Genomic DNA, 19,553 nt, shown 5'->3' with positions numbered 1-19,553 from the left:
AGACTGACAGTTAGCGAATCTCTTCACATATTTATATACCCTATTGTATAAGAAAAGGGAAAAATCATGTACTCCCTCAATGTTTACTTAAAAATTGCAATCATTAAATCGATGAGTATAGTGCCCACAAGGCGACAACTCAAAGGCCAACGAAAGACCAAAATGTCAGATGTCGCCTCGTTGTGTGGTGCCGATGAGCTTCCTATCTCTCTTCACAACGGCTCATAACATAACTAGTAATGTAGATGCCACATAAGCAAAAATAATGAGATGGCAAGTAGTTACGGTCAGTTTGGATGGTGACCTAGCCCTCGTGCCAGGAAGTTTTCTGCTGCCTGGCATGGACATCAAACATGAATTTTTTCTGCCTAACCATGCTAGTGTGGCAACCAAGCGTTTGGTTTGGTCCCTCGCCTGGTAAAGCATCAACGTCCCATCATACAGTCCGTGAATCATTTTTTTATCATGCAAAGTCCCATCCAGGTTGCTATTTAGCTCGTGGCCACAGGCCTAGGCGTCCGAACTAGATCGCCTGGCCCAGGCTAATTAGAGTGCCTCGAGTTCTGCCCAGGCTAATTACAAATTTACAATACAAGGAGTCCACGCTAGGCAAGTTCTCTTTTTCATAGGGCAGCAACCAAACAACCACTAGTAGAATCCAGGGACAATTCCAGGCCAGGCAATACATGACGAGGATGCCAACCAAACTGACCCTTAATAACACTAGTAGAAAAGAGGGCTTTGGTCACAGCTCAATGTACACATTAGTCCTGGTTGCATTACGAACCGGAACTAATGTGAGCATTAGTCCCGGTTCGAGCGGCTAGGCCGTCGGGAAGGTATTAGTCCCGGTTCAAATGGGACCTTTAGTCCCGGTTTGAGACACGAACCAGGACTAAAGGGTGCGATGCCCTTTAGTCCCGGTTCGTATCTCAAACTGGGACTAAAGATTAGACCTTTAGTCCCGGTTTCAGACATGAACCAGTACTAAAGGGTGCGATGTCCTTTACTCCTGGCTCGTGTCTCAAACCGGGACTAAAGGGGTTTGTATCTCAAAAACTCTTACCCCCCCTGTATCGGCATTTTAGTTTGGAAAAAAACAAAAGAAAATGATAAAAACTTCAAAAAATAAAATCTTTCAAGATGTAGTTATATTACCAAATCTACTAGTTAGGAAAATTAAAAAACTTAAATCTGGACATCTACTTGTTTCGTAGTTAATGTGCTATCTATTTTCTGTTACACCTATGCATGATCACTAATATTGTTCCTACCTTGTTTGATGTCTTGGTAGGCAAATTTTGAGATGAACACAGACTTGAAGACCATCAACACTGCGTGCAAAGATATTCTACAGAAAAATTCAAAGAGCAGACGCCATCAGATCAAGAAGAAGTATTTTGATACCGTAGCTGGAAACAAAGTCAGCATCAAGTCTCGGTGCCAGATATGGACGGTGAATGGCAAGCTCCGGTGGAGATGTGGTCTACCCCAAGACACAAGGTTTGTCTCTGCTTTGTTTGCTGCTTTATGTTCTGCACATGATATGCTAGTGCTAGATAATGCTGACAATATGCTTTTTTGTAGGAAACCTGTGTGTCAAACTAGATGAATCGAGAAAAAGTCGTTTACAATTAGAGAGCTGGTTCGAGGCACTACACAGCACAAATTTTTCTCACTCTGAGAACTTTTCTCTAGAGATCTTACCGTTTGATCCTCGTTGAATAACATTTCTGATTCTTGCTGAATAAAATTTTGATTTTTGTTGAAAAACATTTTAGAAAGAAGAGCATAAGGGTGAGGAGCTGTCTGCGATTGACTTGTTTAAGGCCACCCACAACAGCAAGAAGCACGGGTTTTCGGAGCCAGTCAAGACTGCTATGGTAAGTCACTCCATGTTTGTCCAACCAGTTCAAACTTTTGTCTAGAAACCTCAGCCCTATTTGATTCACAGCTAGGTTTGATGTTGTTTGATGCTGTTTGATTCGGAGCCAGTCAAGAACACACACTATGTTCCATGCTTTGATATTGTTTGATAGTTCAACAAATATATCAAGACTTGCTGTAGCTATTTGTTGCATTTTTATGATATGATGAAATATGATCCGAATGTTAGTTTGATGATCGGCTCACTCGGGAAGCCATCTTATATAGAACCACCATTCTGGCCTTGATGAAGCGATCATATTGTTCCAATTGCATGTCTCCAGGTCACATAAGTTACTAGTCAAATAATGCTGTCAAGTTACTAGTCATCATCTTCTTCTGTTTGAGTTTGAGTAAAATATCTATGTATAGATTTTGTGTGCTGGTTTGGTTGCTTCAAATAATCCATTTGTGTGTTGGTTTGGTTTCTCTTGCTTGGGTTGGTTTGCAAAATGTGAAATAGTTCTCCCAATAATGCCTATCATTTTCCTCCATATGCTAGCTTGAGATGGAAGAAATGAAGGACACGCCGGTTCCAGTCATCTAGGAACAACTCCGGCAAAGCAGCTGATGCTGTGGCTGCTCATGTTCGCGATCTTGAGCAGAAGCTGGAGAGGTCGGAGCTTCAAGCTGAAGTGATGCAAGAAGAATTGCCGGCAATCAAGATGAAGGCGGAAGTGAAGGAAATACGCCCTAGAGGCAATAATAAAGTTGTTGTTTATATTTCCTTATATCATGATAAATGTTTATTATTCATGCTAGAATTGTATTAACCGGAAACTTAGTACATGTGTGAATATATAGACAAACAGAGTGTCACTAGTATGCCTCTACTTGACTAGCTCGTTAATCAAAGATGGGTAAGTTTCCCAACCATAGACATGAGTCGTCATTTGATAAATGGGATCACATCATTTGAGAATGATGTGATTGACATGACCCATCTGTTAGCTTAGCACTACGATCGTTTAGTTTATTGCTATTGCTTTATCCATAACTTATACATGTTCCTATGACTATGAGATTATGCAACTCCCGAATATCGAAGGAACACTTAATGTGCTATCAAACGTCACAACGTAACTGGGTGATTATAAATATGCTCTATAGGTGTATCTGGTGGTGTTTGTTGAGTTGGCATAGATCGAGATTAGGATTTGTCACTCCGATTGTCGGAGAGGTATCTCTGGGCCCTCTCGATAATGCACATCACTATAAGCCTTGCAAGCAATGTGACTAATGAGTTAGTTGCGGGATGTTGCATTACGGAATGGGTAAAGAGATTTGACGGTAACGAGATTGAACTAGGTATGATGATACCGACGATCGAATCTCAGGCAAGTAACATACCGATGCCAAAGGGAACAATGTATGTTGTTATGCGGGTTGACCGATAAAGATCTTTGTAGAATATGTAGGAACCAATATGATCATCTAGGTTCCGCTATTGGTTATTGATCGGAGATGAGTCTCGGTCATTTCTACATAGTTCTCGAACCCGCAGGGTCCGCACGCTTAATGCTCGATGACGATCGATAGTATGAGTTTATGTGTTTTGATGTACCGAAGGTAGTTTGGAGTCCTGGATGTAATCACGGACATGACGAGGAGTCTCAAAATGATCGAGACATAAAGATTGATATATTGCACAATGTTATTCGGACAGCGGATGAGTTCTGGGATCACCGGATAAATATCAGAGTGCCAGGGGGGTTATCGAAACCCCGAGGGGACTAATGGGCCAACATGGGCCTTGTGAGAGAGGGAGGAGAGGGCCCTAGGGCTGCCCCCCCCTTTGAGGAGTCCGAATTGGACTAGGAGGGGGTGGCTCCCCCCTCCCTGTCCTTCTCCCTCTCTCCCTCTCCTTCCTTCCCCTCTTCCCTTGTTGGAAACCTACTAGGAATAGCTAGGATTCCTGTTCCTAGTTGGAATCCTACTTGGGGCTCGCCCCATGAGGGCCGGCCGGCCTCCCCCTTGCTCCTTTATATACGGGGGCAGGGGCACCCTAGAACACACAAGTTGACAGTTGTCTTAGCCGTGTGCGGTGCCCCCCTCCATAGATTTCCACCTCGGTCATATCGTTGTAGTGCTTAGGTGAAGCCCTGCATCGGTAACTTCATCATCACCCTCATCACGCCGTCATGCTGAGAAACTCTCCCTCAGCCTCAACTGGATCAAGAGTACGAGGGACATCACCGAGTTGAACATGTGCAGATCGCGGAGGTGCCGTGTGTTCGGTACTTGATCAGTTGGATCACGAAGATGTTCGACTACATCAAGCGCGTTACATAATGCTTCCGCTTTCGGTCTAGAGGGTATGTGGACACACTCTCCCCTCTCGTTGCTATGCATCTCCTAGATAGATCTTGCGTGATCGTAGGAAATTTTTGAAATATTGTGTTCCCCAACAGTGGCATCCGAGCCATGTCTATGCGTAGATATTATATGCACGAGTAGAACACAAAGGAGTTGTGGGCGTGGGTATATACATATTGCTTGCTGTCACTAGTTGATTTTTGATTCAGCGGTATTGTTGGATGAAGCGGCTCAGACCGACATTACGCATACGCTTACGCGAGACTGGATCTACCGATGTGCTTCCACTAGTAGAAAACGGGCCTTTTGTCCCGGTTCATAAGGGCCTTTAGTCCCGGTTCTGGAACCGGGACTAAAGGGTCGTTACTAAAGGTCCCCCTTTAGTCCCGGTTCTTATACGAACCGAGACTAAAGGCCCTCCACGTGGCAGCTGCCTGGAGGTCCACCTTTAGTCCCGGTTGGTAACACCAACCGGTACTAAAGGATTTTTTTTGAACTTCTTTCCCGATTTTCAAATTTCTGAATTATTTTAACCTCTAATCTCTCATCACCCCTCATCACTGCTCAATTTAATCTCTAATCACCCCTCATCATTCCAAATCATCTAACTTCCCGGACGGTCACCCATCGTCCCACTCCCCCAGCCTGAGCACGCTTAACTTTCGTGTTCTATTCTCCCTCATTTCCAAGTCTGCACTTGTTGTTTTGCTGACAATAGTGAGATGTCAATCCTATTAACCCTCAGGAGTTTAGCTTGAGCATGAAGTCACACATTTCACTGTTTGAGTTTAAAACTATTGTTCCAAAAAACAATAATTATTTAGTGACACTAATATTTCTTGAATAAGTAGTTTGACCATTGTTTGACCATAGTTTGACCAGATTTGACCAAAATTCAAAAAAACTGAAATAATTATTTAGTAACACTAATATTCTTGAATAATTATTTAGTAACACTAATACTTCTTGAATAAGTAGTTTGACCACAGTTTGACCAGATTTAACGAATTTTTTTTAAAAAAAAACTAAAATTTGAGCATAACTTTTTTCCTTTTGGAATTTGAGGATTCTACAAATTTGCAAACTGGCCGTAGGCGGTCAAAATCGGATGCGGGTTTTCTTGCTGAACATTTTGATATATTATACATTTTTTCTAACATCGTATGCAAAAGTTATAGCCGTTTTACATTTTCCCTACACTTTTTGCAAAACATGTCCAAATTTAAGTTTTTAAATTTTCCTAACTAGTAGATGTAGTAACATAACTACATCTCAAAGGATTTTAACTTCTGAAGTTTTTATCATTTTCTTTTGCTTTTTACAAAACTAAAAAGGCGATACACCGGGGGGGGGGGGAGGGGGGGTTGTAGGATTTTAAAATTGCACCATTAGTACCGGTTCGTGGCACAAACCGGTAACCTTTAGTACCGGTTGGTGGCATGAACCGGTACTAATGGGCATCGCACCCTTTAGTCCCGGTTCGTGGCACCAACCAAGACTAAAGGTCCCATTTGAACCGGGAGTAATGCATGTACGGTGCCCTAGCCGCTCGAACCGGGACTAATGCTCACATTAGTCCCGGTTCGTAATGCAACCAGTACTAATGCTCTTTTCTGGCCGAACCAAAGCCCCTTTTTCTACTAGTGTTCGCACACAGGTGGCTAGTGGGTGTCTGTTTCTCCAACTTTAGTTGAATCGGTTTCAATGAACAGGGTTCTTTCCGAAGATCAAAAAGCAATCACTATACTAGGTTGTTGTTTTATTGCGTAGGTAAGAACGATTCTTGCTGGAAGCCCGTAGCAGCCACGTAAAACTTGCAACAACAAAGTAGAGGACGTCTAACTTGTTTTTGCAGGGTATATGGTGATGTGATATGGTCAAGACATGATGAGATATAAATTGTTGTATGAGATGATCATGTTTTGTTAAAGTTATCGGCAACTGGCAGGAGCCTTATGGTTGTCTCTTTATTGCATAAGATGCAAGCGTCATATAATTGCTTTGCTTTATCGCTATGTGATAGCAATAGTTGCAAAAGCAATAGTTGGCAAGACAAGCATGTGACGACACGTTGATAGAGATCAAGATGATGGAGATCATGGTATCATGCCGGTGACGATGGAGATCGTGACGGTACTTTGGAGATGGAGATCAAAGGCACAAGATGACGATGGCCATATCATGTCACATATTTTGATTGCATGTGATGTTTATCTTTTATGCATCTTATTTTGCTTAGTACGATGTTAGCATTATGAGATGATCCCTTACTAAAATTTCAAGGTATAGCTGTTCTCCCTGAGTATGCACCATTGCGACAGTTCTTCGTGATGAGACACCATGTGATGATCGGGTGTGATAAGCTCTACGTTCACATACAACGGGTGCAAGCCAGTTTTGCACACGCACAATACTTGGGTTAAACTTGACGATCCTAGGATATGTAGATATGGACTCGGAACACTGAGACCGAAAGGTCGAGCTTGAATCATATAGAAGATATGATCAACATAGTGATGTTCACCATTGAAAACTACTCCATCTCACGTGATGATCAAACATGGTTTAGTTGATATGGATCACGTGATCACTTAGATGATTAGAGGGATGTCTATCTAAGTGGGAGTTCTTAAGTAATATGATTAATTGAGCTTAAATTTATCAGGAACTTAGTCCTGATAGTATTTCCATATGTTCCTAGAGAAAACTATGTTGGAAGATGTTAGTAGCAAAGATGTTGTAGATCAATTGCTCGCGTATAGCTTCCCGATTTATTTATGATATGTTCCTAGAGAAAACTATGTTGGAAGATGTTAGTAGCAAAGATGCGGACTAGCTCCGTCGTCTAAGGATTATCCTCATTGCTGCACAGAAGAATTATGTCCTTGATGCACCGCTAGGTGACAGACCTATTGCTGGAGCAGATGCAGACGTTATGAACGTTTGGCAAGCTCGGTATGATGACTACTTGATAGTTTAGTGCGCCATGCTTTAAGGCTTAGAACCGGGACTTCAAAAACATTTTGAATGCCATGGAGCATATAAGATGTTCCAAGAGCTAAAATTGGTATTTCAAACTAATGCCCGAGTCGAGAGGTACGAGACCTCTCACAAGTTCTTTGCCTACAAGATGGAGGAGAATAGCTCAGCTAGTGAGCATGTGCTCAGAATGTCTGAATACTACAATCACTTGAATCAAGTGGGAGTTAATCTTCCAGATAATATAGTGATTGACGGAGTTCTCTAGTCATTATCACCAAGTTACTAGAACTTCGTGACGAACTATAATATGCAAGGGATAACTAATACATCCATTTTTGCATCATGCTTTTATATCGATATTTATTGCATTATGGGCTATTATTACACATTATGTAACAATACTTATGCCTATTCTCTCTTATTTTACAAGGTTTACATAAAGAGGGAGAATGCCGGCAGCAGGGATTCTAGGCTGGAAAAGGAGCAAATATTAGAGATCTATTCTGCATAGCTTCAAAAGTCCTGAAACTTCACGGAAGTCATTATCAGAATATATAAAAAATACAGAGCGCAAGAAGTTCCAGAGGGGGGCCACACCCTACCCACGAGGGTGGGGGCGCGCCCTACCCCCCTGGGCGCACCCCCTGCCTCATGGGCCCCCTGGTGGCCCTCCGATGCCCATCCTCTGCTATATGGAATCTTTCAATGAGAAAAAAAATCATAAGCCAGCTTTCGGGACGAGACTCCGCCGCCACGAGGCAGAACCTTGGCGGAACCAATCTAGGGCTCTGGCGGAGCTGTTCTGCCAGGGAAACTTCCCTCCGGGAGGGGGAAATCATCACCATCGTCATCACCAACGACCCTCTCATCGGAAGAGGGTCAATCTCCATCACCATCTTCACCAGCACCATCTCCTCTCAAACCCTAGTAGTGTTAATTACTCCTTGTAGTTGATGCTAGTTGGTTTATTTGGTGGAAGATCATATGTTCAGATCCTATATGCATATTAATACTCCTATGATTATGAAGATGAATATGCTTTGTGAGTAGTTACGTTTGTTCCTGAGGACATGGGAGAAGTCTTGCTATTAGTAGTCATGTGAATTTGGTATTCGTTCGATATTTTGATGATATGTATGTTGTCTCTCCTCTACTGGTGTTATGTGAACATCGACTATATGACACTTCACCATTATTTGGGCCTAGAGGAAGGCATTGGGAAGTAATAAGTAGATGATGGGTTGCTAGAGTGATAGAATCTTAAACCCTAGTTTATGCGTTGCTTCGTAAGGGGATGCTTTGGATCCATATGTTTCATGCTATGGTTAGGTTTACCTTAATACTTTTGTTGTAGTTGCGTATGCTTGCAGTAGATGTTAATCATAAGTAGGATGCTTGTCCAAGTAAGGACAGTACCCAAGCACAGGTCCACCCACATATCAAATTATCAAAGTACCGAAAGTGAATCATATGAACATGATGAAAATTAGCTTGACGATAATTCCCATGTGTCCTCGGGAGCGCTTTTCTCTATATAAGAATTTGTCCAGGCTTGTCCTTTGCTACAAAAGGGATTGGGCCACCTTGCTACATTTTATTTACTTTTGTTACTTGTTTCTTGTTACCAATTATCTTATCACAAAACTATCTGTTACCTATAATTTCAGTGCTTGCAGAGAATACCTTGCTGAAAACCGCTTATCATTTCCTTCTGCTCCTCGTTGGGTTCGACACTCTTACTTATCAAAAGGACTACGATAGATCTCTTATACTTGTGGGTCATCAAGACTCTTTTCTGGCATCGTTTCCGGGGAGTGAAGCGCCTTTGGTAGGTGGAATTTGGTAAGGAAAAATTTATATAGTGTGCTGAAATTTAATGTCACTTGTTACTATGGAAAGTAATCCTCTGGGGTGCTTGTTCGGGGTATCTTCACCCCGACCAGTAGAGAAAAGAGTTACTCCTCAACCTATTGAACCTACTGAAAATGAAAATGTCTACTTTGACATTCCTTCGGATATGACAGAAAAACTGCCAGCTAATCCTTTTGCAGGAGACAGAACAATGCATCCTGATGAGCACCTAATATATGTGGATGAAGTTTGTGGATTATTTAAGCTTGCAGGTGTGCCTGATGATGTTATTAAGAAGAAGGTCTTCCCTTTATCTTTTAAGGGACATGCATTGACATGGTATAGTCTATGTGATGATACGGTATCATGGAACTACAATCGATTGAAATTGGAATTTCATCAGAAGTTTTATCCTATGCATCTTGTTCATCGTGATCACAATTATATATATATAATTTTTGGCCTCGCGAAGGAGAAAGCATCGCTCAAGCTTGGGGGAGGCTTAAATCAATGTTATATTCATGCCCCAATCATGAGCTCTCAAGAGAAATGATTATTCGAAATTTATATGCTCGGCTTTTTGATAACAATTGCACCATGCTCGATACTTCTTGTGCTGGCTCTTTTATGATGAAGACTATTGAATTCAAATGGGATTTATTGGAAAGAATTAAATGCAACTCTGAAGATTGGGACCTCGACGAAGGTAAGAAGTCAGGTATGATACCTAAGTTTGATTGTGTTAAACCTTTTATGGATACCGATGTTTTCCGTAAATTTAGCACTAAATATGGACTTGACTCTAAAATAGTAGCTTCTTTCTGTGAATCTTTTGCTACTCATGTTGATCTCCCTAGGGAGAAGTGGTTTAAATATCATCCTCCCATAGAAGTAAAAGTAGCTGCACCTATTGAAGTTGAAGAAAAGACTGTCACTTATAATGATCCTATTGTTCCTACTGCTTATGTTGAGGAACCACCTTTTCCTGTTAGGATAAAAGATCATGCTAAAGCTTCAACTGTGGTTCGTAAAAGCAATATTAGAACTTATACACCTCCTGAGCAAGTTAAAGTTGAACCTAATATTGCTATTGTTAAAGATCTCTTGTCTGATAATATTGATGGGCATGTTATTCCTTGGTCACGCCGGTTTTTATAGGAGGTTCATTAAGGACTTCTCAAAAATTTCTCGGCCTCTGACTAATTTATTACAAAAAGATATACCATTTGTTTTTTATGATGATTGCGTAGAAGCATTTGAAATACTTAAGAAAGCATTGATCTCTGCACCTATTGTTCAGCCACCTGATTGGAATTTACCCTTTGAAATTATGTGTGATGCTAGTGGTTATGCTGTAGGTGTTGTTCTAGGGCAAAGAGTTGATAAGAAATTAAATGTTATTCAATATGCTAGTAAAACACTAGACAATGCTCAGAGAAATTATGCTACTACTGAAAAGGAATTTTTGGCAGTTGTATTCGCTTGTGGTAAGTTCAGACCTTATATTGTTGATTCTAAAGTACCTATTCACACGGATCATGCTGCTATTAAATACCTCATGCAAAAGAAAGATGCTAAACCTAGACTTATTAGATTGGCTCTCTTGCTACAAGAATTTGATTTTCATATTATTGATAGAAAGGGAGCTGAGAACCCCGTTGCAGACAACTTGTCTAGGCTAGAGAATGTTCTTGATGACCCACTACCTATTGATGATAGCTTTCCTGATGAACAAATAAATGTCATAAATGCTTCTCGTACTGCTCCATGGTATGATGATTATGCTAATTATATTGTTGCTAAATTTATACCACCTAGTTTCACATACCAGCAAAAGAAAAAGTTTTTCTATGATTTGAGACATTACTTTTGGGATGACCCACATCTTTATAAAGAAGGAGTAGATGGTGTTATTAGACGTTGTGTACCTGAGCATGAACAGGAACAGATCCTACACAAGTGTCACTCCGAGCTTATGGAGGACAACATGCTGGAGATAGAACTGCACACAAGGTATTGCAATCCGGTTTTTATTGGCCTACTCTCTTCAAGGATGCCCGTAAGTTTGTTGTATCTTGTGATGAATGTTAAAGAATTGGTAATATTAGTAGACGTCAAGAAATGCCTATGAATTATTCACTTGTTATTGAACCATTTGATGTTTGGGGCTTTGATTACATGGGACCTTTTCCTGCCTCCAATGGATACACACATATTTTAGTTGCTGTTGATTACGTTACTAAGTGGGTAGAAGCTATTCCAACTAGTAGTGCTGATCATAACACCTCTATTAAGATGCTTAAAGAAGTTATTTTTCCAAGGTTTGGAGTCCCTAGATATTTAATGACTGATGGTGGTTCACATTTTATTCATGGTGCTTTCCGTAAAATGCTTGCTAAATATGATGTTAATCATAGAATTGCATCTCCTTATCACCCACAGTCTAGTGGTCAAGTAGAATTGAGCAATAGATAGCTCAAATTAATTTTGCAAAAGACTGTTAATAGATCTAGAAAGAATTGGTCCAAGAAACTTGATGATGCATTATGGGCCTATAGAACTGCATATAATAATCCTATGGGTATGTCTCCGTATAAAATGGTTTATGGAAAAGCATGTCACTTACCTCTCGAACTAGAACATAAGGCTTGTTGGGCTATTAAAGAGCTCAACTATGATTTTAAACTTGCCGGTGAGAAGAGGTTATTTGACATTAGCTCACTCAATGAATGGAGAACCCAAGCCTACGAGAATGCCAAATTATTTAAAGAAAAAGTTAAAAGATGGCATGAAAAGAGAATACAAAAGCATGAGTTTAATGTAGGTGATTATGTATTGCTATAGAACTCTTGTTTAAGATTTTTTGCAGGAAAACTTCTCTCTAAATGGGAAGGTCCTTACGTTATCGAGGAGGTCTATCGTTCCGGTGCCATAAAACATTATATCTCGGGTAAATCCTAAGGTGGTGAACGGTCAAAGAATTAAACATTATATCTCGGGTAATCCTATAAATGTTGAAACCAATGTTATTGAAACCGTAACCACCAGAGGAATACATAAGGAACACTTTCCGAAATGTTTCAGCCTCCAAAAAGGAATAGGTATGTGGCACGGTAAGTAAACCGACTCCAAAACAGTTCTAATGGCAATTTTCTTCCATTTTGGAATATTTAGAAAAATAGAAAAATAAGAAACAGTTTGGGAAGGACACGAGGGCTCCACGAGGGTGGAGGGCGTGCCCTACCCCCCATGGCGCGCCCCCCTAGCTCGTGGGCACCTCATGCGCTCTCCGGACTCTGTTTCCTCGCATGTTACGTATTTTGGTCGATAAAAATTCATTATATAATCTCCCGGAGGTTTTGACTCCCGTATCACGCAAATATCTCTTGTCTTTGTTTCGAGCTGTTTATCTAACAGATCTAGGTTGTCATGTCGTCCTCAAGTGCCCCCAAGGACAAGTTCTTCGAGAAGGTCATCAACCCCTACCTCGCGGAGGTTCTGCAACACCCTTAAACCATTGAGATGCGTTAGGGGTTTTTGCACATCCGCGATGTTGAGGGACCAAGGAGGACCGGAACCGTGGAAACAAGGCTCGAGGCAATCGAGCAACAAGTTTTCAGGTGCCGGGAGATGGTGGAGTGTGGACTTGACTCCAATCACATTATGATCACGGAGTTAACCCACAACCACAAGCTAGATGCCGAGGACATTGGGGAGGCTATCTTCAAGCTTCACGAGAAAATCAAGCACCTCCAAGCCCAAATCTATGACCTGCAAAACCAAAACTGTGAGTATGAGTATAGATTCAAGAGGATGAGTTTGGCTGCAGATTTGAGGATTTAGGAGACTCAGTCATCCTTCTATGATGGCGAGCCTATGACTTGGAAGAAGGACGACAAGCCTACATCATCAACAACTCTACCCTCTCCACCAACAAAGAAGAACTGAGTACCTGGTATGGGCACTCCCCTTGGCAAGTGCCAAGCTTGGGGGAGTGCCCCGGTATCGTATCACCATCACTTTTATCATTACCATTTTTCTTAGTTCGATCCTTTTGATAATATCTTGATCTAGTAGAATAAAGTTTTAGTATGATCTAGTTGTGAGTTTTGCTTTATGATCCTTCTATCTAATCGAGTCTGTGAGTTATATATAATAAAGATTAGTGTTGAGTCAAGGGCTTGATTATTTTGCCATAATCTTGAGTGAATAAAAGAAAAGAGAAAGAAATAAAAAGAAACAAAGAGATCATATGGATCTTATGGAGAGTAATGAGCTCACATATAAAAAGTATGATGAATAAAAGTTGTTGAGAGTTGACAAACCTAGTTTTGGTCATCGTTACAATTAATAGGAAGTAATAAATAAAGAGAGGCCTTCACATATAAATATACTATCTTGGACATCTTTTATGATTGTGAGCACTCATTAAAATATGACATGCTAAAGAGTTGTCGTTGGACAACGAAGACAACGTAATGGGTTATGTTTTCTTACATATGAGATAAATTATATTTTCATGGATCATCCAACATGATTGAGCTTTCCTTCCCCCTCATGCTAGCCAAATTCTTTGCACCAAGTAGAGATACTACTTGTGCTGCCAAACACCCTTAAACCAGTTTTTCCATGAGAGTCCACCATACCTACCTATGGATAGAGTAAGATCCCTCAAGTAAGTTGTCATCGGTGCAAGCAATAAAAATTGCTCTCTAAATATGTATGACTTATTAGTGTGGGAGAAAATAAGCTTTATACGATCGTGTGATATGGAAGAAATAAAAGCGACGGACTGCATAATAAAGGTCCATATCACAAGTGGCAATATAAAGTGATGTTCTTTCGCATTAAGATTTTGTGCATCTGACCATAAAAGCGCATGACAACCTCTGCTTCCCTCTGCGAAGAGCCTATCTTTTACTTTTATCTCCTACCTTACATAAGAGTCATGGTGATCTTCACCCTTCCTTTTTACATTTTATCTTTTGGCAAGAACAATATGTTGGAAAGATCCAGGTCTATATGGCTAATTGGATGTGAGTTTTTGTGAACTATTATTGTTGACATTACCCTTGAGGTAAAACGTTGGGAGGCAAAACTATAAGCCCCTATCTTTCTCTGTGTTTGATTAAAACTCCATACCCATAAGTATTGCGTGAGTGTTAGCAATTGTGAAAGACTATATGATAGTTGAGTATGTGGACTTGCTGAAAAGCTCTTATATTGACTCTTTCCTATGTTATGATAAATTGTAATTGCTCCAATGACTGAGATTATAGTTTGTTAGTTTTCAATGAAGTTTATGATTCATACTTGAAATTGTGATCGAATTGTTACTCAAGCATAAGAGATCATATGACAAGAATTATATAAGTTGTTGCTCTAAGAATGATCATGATGCCCTCATGTTCGTATTTTATTTTTATCGACACGTCTATCTCTAAACATGTGGACATATTTTTGGATTTCTGCTTTCACTTGAGGACAAGCGAGGTCTAAGCTTGGGGGAGTTGATATGTCCATTTTGCATCATGCTTTTATATCGTTATTTACTGCATTATGGGCTGTTATGACACAATATGTCACAATACTTATGCCTATTCTCTCTTATTATACAAGGTTTACATAAGGAGGGAGAATGCCGGCAGCTGGGATTCTGGGCTGGAAAAGGAGCAAATATTAGAGATCTATTCTACGCAGCTCCAAAAGTCCTGAAACTTCATGAAAGTCATTTTCAGAATATATAAAAAATACTGAGCACAAGAAGTTCCGGAGGGGGCCACACCCTGCCCACGAGGGTGGGGGCACGCCCCCCTGCCTCGTGGGCCCCCTGGTGGCCCTCCGATGCCGATCTTCTGCTATATGGAGTCTTTCGATGAGAAAAAAAATCATAAGCCAGCTTTCGGGACGAGACTCTGCCACCACGAGGCGGAACCAATCTAGGGCTCTAGCGGAGCTATCCTGCTGGGGAAACTTCCCTCCGGGAGGGGGAAATCATCGCCATCATCATCACCAACGATCCTCTCATCGTGAGAGGGTCAATTGATACGTCTCCAACGTATCTATAATTTTTGATTGCTCGATGCTATATTATCTACTGTTTTGGACATTATTGGGCTTTATTATCCACTTTTATATTATTTTTGGGACTAACCTATTAACCGGAGGCCCAGCCTAGAATTGATGTGTTTTTGCCTATTTTAGGGTTTCGAAGAAAAGGAATATCAAACGGAGTCCAAACGGAATGAAACCTTCGGGAACGTGATTTTCTCGCTGAACATGATCCAGGGGACTTGGACCCTACGTCAAGAAATAAAAGAGGAGGCCACGAGGTAGGGGGCGTGCCTACCCCCACCCCCCCTAGGCGCGCCCTCCACCCTCGTGGGCCCCCTGTTGCTCCACCGACGTACTCCTTCCTCCTATATATACCTACGTACCCCCAAACGATCAGATACGGAGCCAAAACCCTAATTCCACCGCCACAACTTTCTGTATCCACGAGATCCCATCTTGGGGCCTGTTTCGGAGCTCCCCCGGAAGGGGTATCCATCACGGAGGGCCTCTACATCATCACCATAGCCCCTCCGATGAAGTGTGAGTAGTTCACTTCAGACCTACGGGTCCATAGTTATTAGCTAGATGGCTTCTTCTCTCTTTTTGGATCTCAATACAATGTTCTCCCCCTCTCTTGTGGACATCTATTCGATGTAATCTTCTTTTTGCGGTGTGTTTGTTGAGACCGATGAATTGTGGGTTTATGATCAAGTCTATCTATGCACAATATTTGAATCTTCTCTGAATTCTTTTATGTATGATTGGTTATCTTTGAAAGTCTCTTCGAATTATCAGTTTGGTTTGGCCTACTAGATTGATCTTTCTTGCAATGGGAGAAGGTCTTAGCTTTGGGTTCAATCTTGCGGTATCCTTTCCCAGTGATAGTAGGGGCAGCAAGGCACGTATTGTATTGTTGCCATCGAGGATAATAAGATGGGGTTTTCATCATATTGCATGAGTTTATCCCTCTACATCATATCATCATGCTTAACGCATTACTCTGTTTTCATTAACTTAATACTCTAGATGCATGCTGGATAGCGGTCGATGAGTGGAGTAATAGTAGTAGATGCAGGCAGGAGTCAGTCTACTTGTCTCAGATGTGATGCCTATATACATGATCATACCTAGATATTCTCAAAACTATGCTCAATTCTGTCAATTCCTCAACTGTAATTCGTTCACCCACCGTAGAATACTTATGCTCTTGAGAGAAGCCACTAGTGAAAACTATGGCCCTCGGGTCTATCTTCATCATATTAATCTTCCAATACTTAGTTATTTCCTTTGATTTTTACTTTGCTTTTATTTTACTTTGCATCTTTATCATAAAAATACCAACAATATTATCTTATCATATCTCACTCTCGTAAGTGGCCGTGTAGGGATTGACAACCCCTTATCGCATTGGTTGCGAGGATTTATTTGTTTTGTGCACGTACGAGGGACTCGCGCATAGCCTCCTACTAGATTGATACCTTGGTTCTCAAAAACTGAGGGAAATACGTATGCTACTTTACTGCATGATCCCTTCTTCTTCGGGGAAAAACCAACGCATTTCTCAAGAGGTAGCATCAATCTCCATCAACATCTTCACCAGCACCATCTCCTCTCAAACCCTAGTTCATCTCTTGTATCCAATTCTTGCCTCTAAGCCTGGGATTGGTACCGGTGGGTTTCTAGTAGTGTCAATTACTCCTTGTAGTTGATGCTAGTTGGTTTATTTGGTGGAAGATCATATGTTCAGATCCTATATGCATATTAATACTCCTCTGATTATGAACATGAATATGCTTTGTGGGCAGTTACGTTTGTTCCTGAGGACATGGGAGAAGTCTTGCTATTAGTAGTCATGTGAATTTGGTATTCGTTCGATATTTTGATGATATGTATGTTGTCTCTCCTCTAGTGGTGTTATGTGAACGTCGACTACATGACACTTCACCATTATTTGGGCCTAGAGGAAGGCATTGGGAAGTAATAAGTAGATGATGGGTTGCTAGAGTGACAGAAGCTTAAACCCAAGTTTATACGTTGCTTCGTAAGGGGCTGATTTGGATCCATATGTTTCATGCTATGGTTAGGTTTACCTTAATACTTTTGTTGTAGTTGCGAATGCTTGCAATAGAGGTTAATCATATGTGGGATGCTTGTGCAAGTAAGGACAGTACCCAAGCACCGGTCCACCCACATACCAAACTATCAAAGTACCGAACGCGAATCATATGAACGTGATGAAAACTAGCTTGACGATAATTCCCATGTGTCCTCGGGAGCGCTTTTCTCCATATAAGAATTTGTCCAGGATTGTCCTTTGCTACAAAAGGGATTGGGCCACCTTGCTGCACTTTATTTACTTTGGTTACTTGTTGCTCGTTCCAATTATCTTATCATAAAACTATCGGTTACCTATAATTTCAGTGCTTGCACAGAATACCTTGGTGAAAACCTCTTATCATTTCCTTCTGCTCCTCGTTGGGTTCGACACTCTTACTTATAGAAAGGACTACGATAGATCCCCTATACTTGTGGGTCATCAATAATGGAAATGATTCCCAAGCTCTTCGCGATGCTTAAATTGGCGAAGGTAGGAATCAAGAAAAAGCATCAAGTGTTGATGGTTGAAAAGACCACTAGTTTCAAGTAAAAGGACAAGGGAAAGAAAGGGAACTTCAAGAAGAATGGCAAGCAAGTGGCCACTCCCATGAAGAATCCCAAAGCGAGACCAAAACCTGAAACTGAGTGCTTCTACTACAAAGGAAATGGTCACTGGAAGCGGAACTGCCCTAAATACTTGGCGGATAAGAAGGATGGCAAAGTGAACAAAAGTATATATGATATACATGTTATTGATGTATAATTTACTAGTGTTTATTGTAGCCACTGGGTATTTGATACAGGTTTAGTTGCTATGATTAGTAACTTGAAACAGGAGTTACAAAATGAACAGAGACTAGTTGAGGGCGAGGTGACGATGTGTGTTGGAAGTAATTCCAAGGTTGATAAGATCACCATAGCACACTCCCTTTACCTTCGGGATTAGTGTTGAACCTAAAATAAATGTTATTTGGTGTTTGCGTTGAGTTATTCATTTAAGTCAAATAATAATTGTTGTTCTATTTACATGAATAAAACCTTCTATGTTCATACACTCAATATAAATGGTTTATTGAATCTCGATCGTAGTGAATACACATATTCATAATATTGAAGCCAAAATATGCAAAAGTTAATAATGATGGTGCAACTTATATGTGGCACTGCCGTTTAGGTCTTATTGGTGTAAAGCTGATGGACTTTTGGAATCACTTGATTATGAATCACTTGATGCTTGTGAACCATGCCTCATGGGCAAGATGACTAAGACTCCGTCCTTCGGAATAATGGAGCGAGCAACAGACTTGTTGGAAATAATACATACTGATGTGTGCAGTCCAATGAGTGTTGAGGCTCGCGGCGGGTATCATTATTTTTTGACCTTCACAGATGATTTGAGCAGATATGGGTATATCTACTTGATGAAACATAAGTCTGAAACATTTGAAAAGTTCAAAGAATTTCAGAGTGAAGTGGAAAATCATCGTAACAAGAAAATAAAGTTTCTATGATCTGATCATGGAAACAAATATTTGAGTTACGAGTTTGGTCTTCATTTGAAACAATGCAGAATAGTTTCGCAACTCACACCACCTGGAACACCACAGCGTAATGCTGTGTCTGAACATCGTAACCGCACTTTATTAGATATGGTGCGATCTATGATGTCTCTTACTGATTTCCCTCTATCATTTTAGGGTTGTGCTTTTGAGACGGCTGCATTCACATTAAATAGGGCACCATCGAAATCCGTTGAGATGACACCTTACGAACTATGGTTTGGCAAGAAACCCAAGTTGTCGTTTCACAAAGTTTGGGGCTGCGATGCTTATGTGAAAAAGCTTCAACCTAATAAGCTCGAACCCAAATCGGAGAAATGTGTGTTCATGGGATACCCAAAGGAGACTGTTGGGTACACCTTCTATCACAGATCTGAAGGCAAGATATTCGTTGCCAAGAATGGATCCTTTCTAGAGAAGGAGTTTCTCTCGAAAGAAGTGTGTGGGAGGAAAGTGGAACTTGATGAGGTAACTGTACGTGCTCCCTTATTGGAAAGTAGTTCATCACAAAAATCAGTTCTAGTGATTCCTACACCAGTAAGTGAGGAAGCTAATGATGATGATCATGAAACTTCTGATCAAGTTACCACCGAACCTCATAGGTCAACCAGAGTAAGATTCGCACCAGAGTGGGTCAACTCGTAGGTAATCCTATTCTGGAGGTCATGTTACTTGACCATGACGAACCTACGAACTATGAGGAAGCGATGATGAGCCCAGATTCTACGAAATGGCTTAAGGCCATGAAATCTGAGATGGGATCCATGT

Source organism: Triticum urartu, chromosome 2A, assembly GCF_056163025.1.
Source record: "Triticum urartu cultivar PI428250 chromosome 2A, HENAU_Tu73, whole genome shotgun sequence".
NCBI classification, from domain to species: Eukaryota; Viridiplantae; Streptophyta; class Magnoliopsida; order Poales; family Poaceae; genus Triticum; species Triticum urartu.
This window is presented reverse-complemented; position numbering follows the sequence as displayed.